Genomic DNA, 14,531 nt, shown 5'->3' on the forward strand with positions numbered 1-14,531 from the left:
ATAAAGGGAACTGTGTTGCCAGTTGTAAACTTTCAGAACAAAATAATTGTTGTTTTTTGCTTTTTAGAGGTACTGTGCCACATATTTCCGTCTCCAGATGTAAAGGTAAATCACGGAAATTCCTTGGTGATTTTGTTGAAGCGTGTAAGGAAAGTAACAATGGGAGGCCTTGGGTGATGGCTCATTTTACAATGCCAGACTGCAGGCATATTCAAAAGTACTAAAGTGGGACACCATTGTCCACCTGAAGCAAGGAAGGGGAATGAGTGGAGAAATGTTGATCCTTTCCCAGAATAAGAGGAACAACTGACCACTTACCCAGAATCTTTGTGGTCCTCATGACCTGCAGATGTGGGATTGATAAAAGAGGTGATTATTCCCTGTCCAACTCACCTTGTAACACAACCTTGTTTCCAGTAGGAAGGGCACCCCCATCTGTAAACAAGGCTGTGATTCCAAGAGTCCCCACAGTGCCAGACCCCCATACTCTGCTGAATGACTGGAGGCTGGAAAACAAGGTCTTTACAGTGATAGATATCAGTAATGTCTCCTTCAGCATCCTGGTACATCCAGATAGCCAGTTTTGGTTTGTATTCACCAGAATCCCACAAGGGTACTGTGAATTACCTACTATTTTTTCCCAGGTAATGTAGGCTAACCTAGCTCAATGTGAGTCACCAGAAGATAGCCAGATACTCTTATATGTGGATATTCTGTCCCCGGGACCTGTGGCTGCAAATATGGCTCTGTGAGATGCTAGATCTCTTTACCTTACTTACAATTGGCAATGGTCACAGATAGCTTAATTCAGCTGCTGGCACACATGTTATGAAGAATCCAGAAGAGACTTTGATTTCTTAAAGAATTTTTGTTGAATGCATTCAAACAGCAGCAGGTAAAAAAGATTTTCTTCAGACAGGCTGAAAGCACATATGCCTCTAATGAAGCCAAGATGGAGACTGAGACACAGGGGGAAGAAGGAAGTAACATCACATCCAGAAGAGGGAGACAGGGAGACAGAAGAGGCAAACTTCAAGGAAAGGGAGAATTTCAGCTATGCAAAACACAGGAACACAATAGCAACAATAAAACAACATGAGAGACGGCAATACAGCATGTAAAATGTACAAGACAGTCTGTAAAATATCTCATTCATGGGACAAAACACTCCCCATCTGAAATCTATAGATTTCATAATTTTTATGATGTCCTCTGGAGATGTCACTGTAGACCTGAAACACAAAGGGAAAACAAGTATGCAAGTAATAACAACATCAACAGTTGTAGTCCAATTGCCATGGTCCAATCTTCAGTTGGAGGCATGAAGTCCTCAACAGCGGAATAGACCGAGTCCAAACGTAAACCCATCTTCAGATTGGGGAATTGCAATGTGCAAACACTTTCACCAACCTAATAATCCGCTGGAGAAAGTTCAAATGTTAGAATGTTCCAACACAGCTGGAGGAATATATGGCAGTAGGCTCCCTGCCGTGAGCTGTGTCCATAGACAACGACTTTCATGTGATGTCCTCCTTCAGCAATCCGTGATGATCGATCACTTGGTCCAATTCAAACAGAGAACTGTTCTTAGACAGGCTAGTACCCCTTGTGATACTGTCAATCTCGTGACCATATTCTTCTTGTTGCTCACATCGGATGATGAATTGCTTGGCATGTCTGATATCAAAGTGTATACCAGAAAGCACAAAAGAAAAAACCCCTAAAATATAGCTTTTAATTCAATCATTAAAAAACACACTAAATGTGAAATCACTGGATACCAGGGGGTCCAAAATCAATAAAGCAGCACAATTATATATTTCGTTTTCAGAATATGAGTATATCAGAGGGGCAATACGCTATCATGCCCTAATAGACCCTGGTTCGGCCCTTCCTGACTGTGGAGGTTGGCACCCTAGTTGTAGATGACAAGGCGCCCCCGCTCAAGGTCAGCATCCCTAATAACGCCCTAGACCACCCTACGTATACAAAAAAGGACACAAAAAAGAAAAACACACTCACACCTATGATACCGAAAAACAATGCTTTCAAAAAGTGCTGTAGTGCTGTAAACTTATCTTGTAGGATAAATACCCCAACAATGAAATCTTATCTCGGAGTCAAGCAAAGGTATAAAAAAATGCAGCTTTATGACACTTATCTCGTAGTCAAAAAATACTGACAGCGGCTAGTATGCAGACCATTAAGTAAATACCCCTTTCAAAAAATTAAAAAAAGTCTTACAGTAGAATTAAATGGATATACAATAATTATCTCATAATATAAGTACCCAAATAATGAAATCTTATCTCGGAGTCAAATAAGGGTATACAGAGTGCAGCTTCATAACACTTATCTCGCAGTCAAAAAATACTGACAGCTGCAAGTTAGACCAGAGAGTAAATACCCCCTTATAAAATTCAAAAAGTGTCTTACAAAGAAATATACAATAGTCAGCACTTAAGGAAAGTGTCCAGCAATTCCGGACAACCTGTAAAAATATACTGCACAGTAACAGGCAGAATGGTGAAAAAATACATTCCACATGTGATATCTGACAAAGGAATAATAATCCTAAATCACATAAGGCAAAAGCAAAAGTGTCATATCCCTGTGAGGCATCTAAAAGATGATAATCAGATTTTGAATTTATCTTCCTATACATTGTATGATGTGGAAACGAGGGTTCTTGAGAGAGGTCTCTCGTTTTTTCCAACCACCAGGTTTGACCCCTTTGAATGGATTAAGGACATTAATTTATTTACATGTAAACGTAAATGGAAATTTTTTTTTGCCTTGAATGACAGAAATAAATGTCAAGAACTTGGAATCTCAGAGAATGAGCTTCCTGATGTAATGCTTTTGGCCGATATGGCCAAGGAAGGGCATAGAGCAATTGGGGAGGGACCCTTCTCTAATTTAAAACCTAAAAGTAAAAAAATGCCTCCGGTAGGGGAAGTAAGTAGTATTGAGATTTTTTTACAATTGGTCTCTGATGAGATTAGTAAGATTGATCCAAAAGCAGAAGAGGGCCTTACCAAATCTCCCCTTCCGTGAAAGAAAAGCATTAGAGGGACTCGGTAAAATGATCAGATTGTACTGAAACCCTCAGACAAAGGGGGAAATACGGTTATTCTCAACAGAGATAGATATGTTCAAATGTGTTTGACTATTCTGACTGATAGATCCACCTATGAGGTATTGAAGGGTGATCCCACAAAGGACTATAGTCATAAATTGTCTGTGTTGTTAAAGAGTGCACTGGAATCTAGACTGATCTCAAAAAATGAATATAACTACCTGTTACCTAAATGGCCAGTGACAGCGACATTCTACTCCCTGCCCAAAATACACAAGGACATTAACCCTCTCAAGGGTAGAGCAATCGTATCAGGGATTGATGCCCTCTGTCAGAACTCGAGTGTCTACTTGGATAAACTGTTGAGACCTTTTGTGCTTTCCCTCCCCTCCTATCTTAGGGATACAATGGACCTTCTCAATAAACTTGAAGGAGTAACTGTGGACCCAGGCACTATACTGGCTTCCATTGATGTTGAAGCACTGTATAGTAGTATCAGACACACTGAAGGCCTGAAAGCTGTTAAATATTTCCTTAAAGGGAGGGGAGTACATTTTGGAGCACATAATATTTTTCTATTAGAACTCCTCGAGTTCGTACTATGCCACAACTATTTTCTGTTCAATGGTAGGTACTACCACCAACTCAGGGGCACAGCTATGGGGAGCCCTTGTGCCCCCACTTATGCTAACCTGCTCCTGGGTTGGTGGGAGAATACTGTGGTTTTTGGTGACGTGGATGTCGTCTGGTCCCGAAGGATCTTATTCTGGGGACGTTACATCGACGACATCCTCGTCCTTTGGGAAGGAAGTGGGGAATCTTTTGGGTACTTTGTGAATGCCCTAAATAAAAATTAGATGGGTCTCTTCTTCACTTATGAGGTGGGGGGAGATCAGATCATCTTCCTGGATATGAATATTTCTATTTCCAGGGAAGGCTCTTTGAAAACTTGTTTATACAGGAAACCGACCTCGACTATTAGTCTTTTGAAATGGGAAAGCTACCCGCCCCACTTAAACGTGGGATCCCAAGGGGGCAGTTCCTTAGAGTCCGAAGGAACTGCTCAGATTGGGGTGATTTTGAGTCACAATCTAAAGATCTGTGGGGGAGATTTAGGAACAGGGGATATCCCACAAGAATCATTGAACCTGCCTATAAACATGCTAAACAAGTAAGGCATCCCTTTTAGTCCGTAGAGAGAAGGAGGACCCAAATAATCTAACCAGGCTGATAAGCACCTTTGATGACCAGTCCGACAAAGTCTTGGATATACTTAAAAGACACTGGGGAATTCTAAACACTGATCGAGATATATGTAATTATATTACCCCAAAACCCTCAGTCATGTATAAGAAGGGTAAGTCAATCAAAGACCGGGTGGTAAGGTGTCACCTGGAACCCTGCAAGAAAGAGGGTACAGTAGAGCTACTGGTACATTTAGATGTGGACACTGCAGTTTTTGTAAATATATTTGTGAAGAAACCAGAGTATATCTTAATTACCCAGATGGCTATGTTTTACCAGGCCTGGAGGAATTTACTTTTTGTCTGTATATTTGGCTTGTGGATTTAAGTGTGGATTCTGGTTGGTCAAGAAGGCTGACTTGCACAATGATATACCATGTAACACAGTGTGTGCTTATCTGATGTTTGTTTATATTCTGGAATCAGTTTTTTGACTTGATTTTAGATAGGGAAAGGGTGAGGGGTACTGAATGACACTGGGTAATTCAAACAATAGCTTACCTGCCTTGGGTATAAAAGGCCCTGAGACAGAGAGATGGTGTGTCATCTCACCACTTGGAGCTACTAGACGGACCTCCTGCTAAACACTTAACGGACAAGAAACTCTTCAGGATCCCAGCAGAGGGTACGTTAAACCCAGCTGAAAGAACACTGGACTGCTCTTGGTCATCTCCCTATGCTTGTCGTGACCTCCTCTCTGTGTGTTAACACAGATGGAATAGCAACCCTGGGAGCTCTGACATAACATCCACTAGCATCTCGGTGAGTCAGCGGAGGGGTGAGACCCTGTGGTGTGCATCATTTTGGGTAATTGCTGAAATTGTTCTGTTTGCTAATGGGTGTTGTGGTTCCATAAAGCTTGGCCACACTGTTTTACCCTAACCCTGTGTTGTCTGTGTAGTGGTTTGCCCACAAGGAGATAGAGTGGGCATTCAGTGGTATGAGCCCTGGTCCATGCAGTCTTTCTAAAGGCAGCCAGGCCAGCGGACGAGAGCACCCACTGACCCCGTTTCTCCACAATATTTGTCCATCACAGACATTCTGCACTGCATACACTAAAAGAACATACACTATGAAATCATTTGCCAATTGCAAAACTTCAGGAGTCATATACCTGTGTACCTGCTCGTGTCCCCTTGACAATGTGGAGAAAACTAAACGTGAGCTAAGAGTCCGTATAGGTGAACATCTTGGAGATATCAGACATTGTAGAGAACCCCCCTTGCACGTCATGTCAACCTGGAACATGGGGGCGATGTGAAACAGATTTATTTTCGTGTGATTGAGAGAGTTCAGCCCGCAGTGAGACAGGGAGATTGGGACAGGAAGATCATACAGCAAGAAACATGCTGGATCTTCTGGCTTGAATCACAGAGCCCTAAAGGTTTAAATGAACAATTCAATTTTACTAGTTATTTATGATCATGGAGGTCCTGTATAGTTCCAGTATATCTCCCTAGGCTCCTTGTGAGCTGTATGACAATTATGTCCATATTTAATACTAAATACTATTATTATTTCTATTTCTTGGATACATATAGTTTGCTCTTTGTCTTCATATTGGGATATGTGTCTTTATTTTGGGCATGGTAAATTCAAATGAATTAGTGTGTATTCCACCATATGCGTCATATGGTTCCTGTATTGAAATTTATCTTGTCTATATGCGCGATAGTATGTGATTAAAAGGGCTATTTTCAGTAAATAGGATCCTATTGAATTTGTGATAAAAGTTTGCGCTATAATATTACCTAGCAACCCGGGTATATTCCTGGTTGCTTTGTTCCGGTCACTATTGAACATATGATGCTTCTGCTGTGCACTTTATTAGATGGGTGCTTTACTCTGATGCCTTGATTTCCTTTACCGGCGTCATTCAGTATCGTTGGCCCCTCCCCTCTATGACACACTTCCGGCTTTGTGGAACGCAGACTGCGCTCCATTTGGAATCCATCATGATACATAGACCGGAAGTGGGCGGTCTATATCGGCTCTAAATCTTCAAATAATAGCGCCGGACGCGCCCGGAGCAAGCCGCACACTGCATTTGTCTTTCGGCCAGGGGGTAATGAGACCCCGTTTTTTGACCCCTGATGAACCCCCGTCAACTTAGAGGGGGAAACGCATTGGGTTATGCTGTCACCAATGGCTGATAAGTATTTTTTCTGTTACATACTGCATTTGGCAGACCATTATATCGAATGATTAACTGTGATCTAGGCAACCGTGGTAGCCTCATGAAACTGTGCTCTATTGAAAACTGATTATGCTACAGGGAGGCTTGCATACTATATGAAATCCCTGTGAGCAATTTTTGTGCCGGTTATCGTCTGGTGAGGTGGATATAGCCTCTTGCCTCACAGGGATATGACACTTTTGCTTTTGCCTTATGTGATTTAGGATTATTATTCCTTTGTCAGATATCACATGTGGAATGTATTTTTTCACCATTCTGCCTGTTACTGTGCAGTATATTTTTACAGGTTGTCCGGAATTGCTGGACACTTTCCTTAAGTGCTGACTATTGTATATTTCTTTGTAAGACACTTTTTGAATTTTATAAGGGGGTATTTACTCTCCGGTCTAACTAGCAGCTGTCAGTATTTTTTGACTATGAGATAAGTGTTATGAAGCTGCACTCTGTATACCCTTTATTTGACTCCAAGATAAGATTTCATTATTTGGGTACTTATATTATGAGATAATTATTGTATATCCATTTCATTCTACTGTAAGATGTTTTTTGAATTTTTTGAAAGGGGTATTTACTTACTGGTTTGCATACTAGCAGCTGTCAGTATTTTTTGACTACGAGATGTGTCATAAAGCTGCATTTTTTTATACCCTTGCTTGACTCCGAGATAAGATTTCATTGTTGGGGTATTTATCCTACGAGACAAGTTTACAGCACCACAGCACTTTTTGTTTTTCTTTTTTGTGTCCTTTTTTGTATACGTAGGGTGGTCTAGGGCGTGCCGACCTTGAGCGGGGGCGCTATGTCGTCTACAACTAAGGTGCCAACCTCCGCAGTCAGGAAGGGCCGAACTAGGGTCTTTTAGGGCATGATAGCATATTGCCCCTCTGATATACTCATATTCTGAAAACGAAATATATAATTGTGCTGCTTTATTGATTTTGAACACCCTGGTATCCAGTGAGTTCACATTCAGTTTGATTTTTAATGATTGAATTAAAAGCTATATTTTAGGGGTTGTGAGAATCATGTGGGAATAGTGGATGAGGGCAGGTATATCTCGCCCAGATACCTTTCCTATGTGGCCTAGTCTAGTCAGTATCGCACCTTGTTACTAATGAATAATGGGAGGCGGATATAAAAGGATGCCAGGTGGTTGTGTGAGTGTCTCAGCCTGGGAACACAGAGAGCCTGTCTGTGTGAGAGACATACGTGAGTGGAAGCAGTGCCCACTGCAACTGTGGTTTGGCTGGACGGGAGAAGCCCGCCAGTTGGTAGTTAGGCTGTACCTTGTTTAGTTAGTGCCGGACAGGCAAGGATTTGTTTTATGTTTTATTTCCTTTATGCATTGCTTTCACCGTTAATAAACCTGACCCAGTGTCAGATATACCCGAATCCTAGCTCTGCGCCTGAGTTTCATGCTGAACGCACGTGACCTTTGACCCCAGCAAAGGCGATCCCGGAGTGTGGTGGAGAATGCGGGCATCACGTGGGAAGCCTGAGCATGGAGGACGTGGTGAAAGCGCTGGTACAGTCCACCGCCGTCCAGCAAGAAGCTAATCGGGTGATGATGGCCCAGCTGAAGGAGTTGGTGGACATGACAGTTACAGATCGTTCGCTTCTCCAGCAGGTGGCGCAGCGCTTGGCAAGCTTACCTGAGGTTAACCTGGAAGCCGAGTCGAGAGTGATTCACGTGAGTCGGTACTGGCAAAGATGACTACCGAAGATGACGTCGAGGCATACCTGACCACGTTTGAACGGACGGCGGTGCGAGAAAAATGGCCGAAGGCACGATGGGCCGGCCTGATTGCCCCATTTCTTTCCGGTGAGGCCCAAAAGGCTTATTATGACTTAGAGCCTGAAGCTGCGCAGGACTTTGACAAACTGAAAGCCGAGATCTTGGCCCGGCTGGGAGTGACAACCACTGTCCGTGCACAGAGAGTGCATCAATGGACTTATCAGCCGGATAAACCACCGTGGTCACAGATGTTCGACCTGATCCACGTGACGAAGAAGTGGCTACAACCCGAGGTGTTGACAGCGCCAGAGATAATCCAGAGAGTCGTCATGGACAAGTACCTGAGAGCTCTACCGCCAGCCCTGAGGAAGTGGGTAAGCCATGGAAATCCTACGACGGCAGATCAACTGGTGGATCTGGTTGAACATTACTCCGTGGCGGAAGGACTCCGAGACGATGCAACCCCACCTCGTTCTTCATCGTCTCCACGTGGAACCGGTAAGACTGTTCCAGGGAGTAGGGGAAAAGGAAAAATCCCTAAGACAGTGGGGGAGGAAAACGGGACTGCCCGCACTGCGAGGCTGAGAGTAACGAACTATGGTCTAAGCAAGGGGCCCGTTAGGTGTTTCCGCTGCCAAGAGATGGGACACATTGTTGCGAACTGTCCACTCACGACTGAACCCATGCAGTGCGACGTCACAGACTCTAAAAACCGCATCTCTATGGTTGCACGGGTAGTGAGTGTGAATGCTGGTCAAAAGGATGTGGAGAAACACTTGTGTGATTTAAATGTTGATGGAAAAAATGTGGTGGCATTGTTAGACTCGGGAAGTGTGGTGACTCTGGTGAAGGCCAGTCTGGTGTCAGCCCCGACTAGACCATCAGACAAATTTTCTGTAACGTGTGTGCATGGAGACACCTGTTCGTACCTCACCACGGTCATATGCATTACTACTTCCTATGGGTCTGTGTAACATAAAGTGGGACTCGTCCCGGCGTTATTGCATGATGTTATCCTGGGCTGGGATTTTCCCCACTTCTGGCAATTGTGGGAGAATCAGTTGATACCCCAGGGTAATAGTGTACATGATTCTTCTCCCAGGGCGTGTGTGGGTCCCGAACCCCTGGAAGAGGTCTCCCCGGAAGACTCGGGGGAAGAGTCTGCTGGAAATGACCTGCAGTTCCCGTTTTCAGTCATGGCGGGTGATACGGAGGAGACCGGGGAAGAGGAGGAGGCCGACAGCCGTCCACCTCCCCGTTTGCCGGATTTAGAAGTTCAGAAAGATGACTTCCAAAGCGAACAAATAAAGGATCCTACCCTTTCTCAGGCTAGGACAAATGTAAAAGTGATAAATGGGGTACCCGTAGAACCTGGCTCTAGGCTGGCATATCCTTACATGGTTCTGGAGAATGATTTACTCTATCAGATAGAGAAAAAGGGGGAAGACACGGTGCAACTATTAATCTTGCCAAAACCCTACCGGCGGCAGGTGCTGGACCTGGCCCATGGACATGTGATGGGAGGTCACCTGGGAGTCCAGAAAACCACCGAAAGGATATTACACTGTTTTGTTTGGCCAGGCATGCATCACGATATTCGTGTATATTGTGAGTCTTGTCCTGACTGCCAAGCCTCTGCACCTAAGCCCCGGTTCTGTAGCCCTTTGGTACCCCTACCTATTATTGAAGTCCCATTTGAGAGGATTGGGATGGATTTAGTTGGGCCCCTTCCACGGTCTGCACGTGGACACCAACATATCCTGGTCATCTTGGATTATGCCACTCGTTACCCGGAGGCCATCCCTTTGCGTAACACGGCCACCAAGACGATTGCCAAGGAACTGGTGCATGTGTTTAGTCGGGTCGGTATACCAAAACAGATACTCACCGACCAGGGGACCCCCTTTATGTCCAGGGTAATGAAGGAGCTCTGCCGATTGTTACAAATCGAACCGTTACGCCGTGTATCACCCTCAAACAGACGGGTTGGTCGAACGGTTCAATAAAACTCTGAAGCAGATGCTGAGAAAGGTGATAGACAAGGATGGGAAGAACTGGGACTATTTACTTCCGTATTTGCTTTTTGCCATCAGGGAAGTACCCCAGTCTTCCACGGGATTCTCGCCTTTCGAGTTATTGTACGCCCGACGACCTCGCGGACTGTTAGACGTTGCAAAAGAAACCTGGGAGGGTCAGGTCACTCCGTTTAAAACGGTAATAGATCACGTCACACAAATGCAGGGCCATATTGCGGCTGTTATGCCTATCGTCAAAGAACACATGATGCAGGCTCAAGGAGCCCAAAAAAGAATCTATGATAGGGGCGCCAAGATCCGTACGTTTGCACCCAGAGATAGGGTGTTGATCCTGGTCCCCACGGTAGACAGTAAGTTCCTGGCAAAGTGGCAGGGCCCCTTTGAGATTAAGGAAAGAGTTGGTGAAGTAAACTACAAAGTATACCAGGCAGGTAAACGGAAACCTGAACAGATTTATCATGTAAATCTGATAAAACCCTGGAAAGATCGGTCTGCCTTGTCAGCGGAGCTGGCCCATCCTGTCTGCTCACATACCGTACTGGAGGTACGGGTTGCAGAGACTCTCTCGGAGCGGCAAAAGACTGAGGTCAGGCAGTTTCTACTTCACAACCAAAAGTTTTTCTCAGAAAAACCCAGGCAGACTACGCTAATGAAACATGACATCGTAACGGAACCTGGTGTCACAGTTCACGAAAAACCCTACCGAATCCCGGAAGCGCGCCGTGAAGCCGTTTCCCGAGAAGTGAAGGCAATGTTAGAGTTAGGTGTCATTGAGGAATCGCACAGTGCTTGGTCCAGCCCGATTGTGCTAATTCCTAAACCGGACGGCACCATCCGGTTCTGCAATGACTTCAGGAAACTGAATGCGGTCTCAAAATTTGATGCCTACCCTATGCCCCGGGTCGACGAATTAATAGATCGGTTAGGATAAGCCCGGTATATTACGACCCTAGATCTAACAAAGGGGTATTGGTAGATCCCCCTGGCTGAGGCTGCCAGAGAAAAGACGGCATTTGCTACGCCGGAAGGTTTATTTCAGTATGTGTATATGCCGTTTGGACTGCATGGGGCACCGGCGACCTTCCAGAGACTGATGGATCGAGTCCTGAGGCCACATAGGCGGTACGCTTCAGCCTATTTGGATGACATTGTCATTTACAGCTTGGACTGGGAGACTCATCTCCAGAAAGTACAAGCTGTGATTGACGACCTGTGGGAGGCAGGTCTAACCGCGAACCCCAAGAAATGTCACATCGGGCTAGAACAAGCCCGGTATTTGGGGTATGTAATTGGGAGGGGTATTGTTAAACCCCAGCTCGATAAGATTCAGGCGGTTCAGGACTGGCCACAACCTGTCAACAAGAAGCAGGTGCAAGCCTTTCTGGGGATCGCCGGCTATTATCGCCGGTTCATACCCAATTTTGCAGCCATCGCTACCCCCCTGACGGGTCTTACAAAAGGGAAAGACTCCGTCATGATTAAATGGAGTTTAGCGGCTGAAGAAGCCTTCCATAGCCTAAAACGGGCACTTTGCTCTCAACCAGTACTGGTGACTCCGGACTTCTGCAGCGAGTTTGTGGTACAAACGGATGCCTCTGATACCGGTATCGGGGCCGTACTGTCACAAGTGAGGGACGGAGTGGAACACCCAGTCCTCTACCTCAGCAGGAAGCTGAACAAACATGCGCAAAAGTATGCAGTCATAGAAAAAGAGTGACTAGCCATTAAGTGGGCTCTAGAGGCCCTCAAATATTACCTGTTGGGCCGAAAGTTCAGGCTGATCACTGACCATGCCCCTCTCAAGTGGATGCACTTGAACAAGGAACGGAATAGCCGGGTGACCCGGTGGTTCCTTGCCCTGCAGGCCTACACTTTTACGGTGGAGCACCGCCCAGGGGTACAGATGGAGAATGCAGATGCCCTGTCCCGAGTGCACTGTTTGGCAGGTGTCATTGCTCGACCGGAGTGGTCTGAGCAGAGGGGGGGATATGTGAGAATCATGTGGGAATAGTGGATGTGGGCAGGTATATCTCGCCCTGATACCTTTCCTATGTGGCCTAGTCTGGTCAGTATCGCACCTGGTTACTAATGAATAATGGGAGGCAGATATAAAAGGATGCCAGGTGGTTGTGTGAGTGTCTCAGCCTGGGAACACAGAGAGCCTGTCTGTGTGAGAGATACACGTGAGTGGAAGCAGTGCCCACTGCAACTGTGGTTTGGCTGGACGGGAGAAGCCCGCCAGTTGGTAGTTAGGTTGTACCTTGTTTAGTTAGTGCCGGACAGGCAAGGATTTGTTTTATGTTTTATTTCCTTTATGCATTGCTTTCACTGTTAATAAACCTGACCCAGTGTCAGATATACCCGAATCCCAGCTCTGCGCCTGAGTTTCATGCTGAACGCACGTGACCTTTGACCCCAGCAAAGGCGATCCCGGAGTGTTTTATCACAGGGCTTTTTCTTTTGTGCTTTCTGGTATACACTTTGATTTTTGAACCCCAAACTATTTATTTGTTGAGGTCTATAGCATGTCTGATATCAGCAACAGTAGGGTGTCCTCTACACATATGCCAACCACAACACTCTGATGTCTTGTTACCAACAAAGGACTGGGTGATGTGAATAAGACGAGCTATGGCCCGCATGACAGCTGACCATCTAGAGAAGCGCTCAAAGCGGAGAGATCTCAGTTTCAATTTTGGCAACACAGAAGTGTAGTGAGTAGAAATGATTGGTCTGATCTCTGTGTCAGACACTGGTTTCACCAGCTCGTAAATGTTGTTGAAGTCCCTTGAACTGGAATCCTCGTACAGGAGCCTTGGAGGTGACACCCATATGTTGTCATTGAGTTTAGACGCGGCTGTGAGTCTCATCCCTCGGTCAGCTGGATTCATGTCAGTAGGGACGTAGTACCACTTGTCAGGGGTAGAAAAGCTTCTGATATGCTCTACACTATTGCTGATGTAGACATAAAATTGTTTTGTTTCAATATAGATGTATCCAAGTACCACTATACTATCTGTGTAGAAGGTAAATGAATCAATAGCAATGTCCATTTCATCCTTTATAGCTTCAGCTAACTCAACTGCCAGAACGGCGGCACAAAGTTCGAGTCTTGGAACAGAATAAGCAGGTTTCGGGGTTAGTTTTGCCTTACCGAGGATGAATCCACAATGCACCTTGTTACCTTCTTCCAAAGTCTTCAGGTAGGCTACGGCAGCTATAGCCTCTGTAGAAGCGTAGGAGAAAATGTGGACTTCTCTTCTGATGGTTGCTGAATGGGTGCCTGGGGAATAACAATATGGGACTTGGAAATGCTCTAAGACCTTCAGCGACTTCTTCCACGCCTCTCACCTTTGTTGTTTCTGGGATGGTAGCAGAGTGTCCCAATCCGTTCTCTCGGCGGTCAACTGTCTCAACAGTTTCTTGCCTATCCTCAGATGGAAATGCTTTCATTACCTTTTCACTGTTGGAGATGATTTTGTGGAGTCTAAGGTTTGCTGTTGACAGCATTTCCTGAGTCCTAGAGAGCAGATCGATAGTCTCTTCATTTGTGGGAAGAGACTTAAGCCCATCATCTACGTAGAAGTTTCTTTCCACAACTAGACGAGCATCAGACCAATACTCTCTCACCTTCCCGTGCTGTCTGTCTTAGTCCATAGATGACCACTGCAGGCAAGGGGCTGTTCCCGAAGAGGTGCACCTTCATCCTGTAGTCTATGACCTTGTTGCGGACGTCGTTGTCTTTGTGCCATAGGAATCTGAGGTAGTTTCTGCTGTCTTCTCTCACAATAAAGCAATGAAATATTTGTTGAATGTCAGCTATTATTGCAACAGATTCTTGCCTGAAGCGAATCAGTATTCCTATAAGGCTGTTGTTTAGATTAGGCCCAGTGAGGAGCAGGCTATTTAGGGAGATGCCTTCATACTGAGCACTGGAGTCAAACACCACTCTAATTTGGTCGGGTTTGAGAGGATGGTAGACACCAAAGGATGGAAGATACCAGCATTCTTCACCTTCTTTGAGCAGGGGTGCTGGTTCCGCATGACCTCTATCGAAGATATTCTGCATGAATTCGACAAAATGTTTCTCCATCTCCGGCTTTCTCTTTAAGGTGCATTTTAGAGATGGAAACCTTGCCGTTGCTTGTTGCAGATTATCAGGTAGCCTTGTTCTTAGACAACAAAAAGGTAAAGGTGCTACCCAGCTATTTGAATCGTCTTGGGCGAATTCCTTTTCCAT

General features: G+C 45.2%; 1 pseudogene; it reads right to left on the minus strand.

Annotated features, from left to right (window-relative positions):
- LOC141089324 (class I histocompatibility antigen, F10 alpha chain-like) overlaps positions 1-13,997 on the minus strand; it is a 179,591-nt pseudogene extending 165,594 nt beyond the window's left edge.
- Between the last annotated feature and the right edge of the window lie 534 nt (positions 13,998-14,531).

The sequence above is a fragment of the Dendrobates tinctorius genome, unplaced genomic scaffold, assembly GCF_039654945.1.
Source record: "Dendrobates tinctorius isolate UK_male_01 unplaced genomic scaffold, ASM3965494v1 ptg000045l, whole genome shotgun sequence".
Taxonomy (NCBI): domain Eukaryota; kingdom Metazoa; phylum Chordata; class Amphibia; order Anura; family Dendrobatidae; genus Dendrobates; species Dendrobates tinctorius.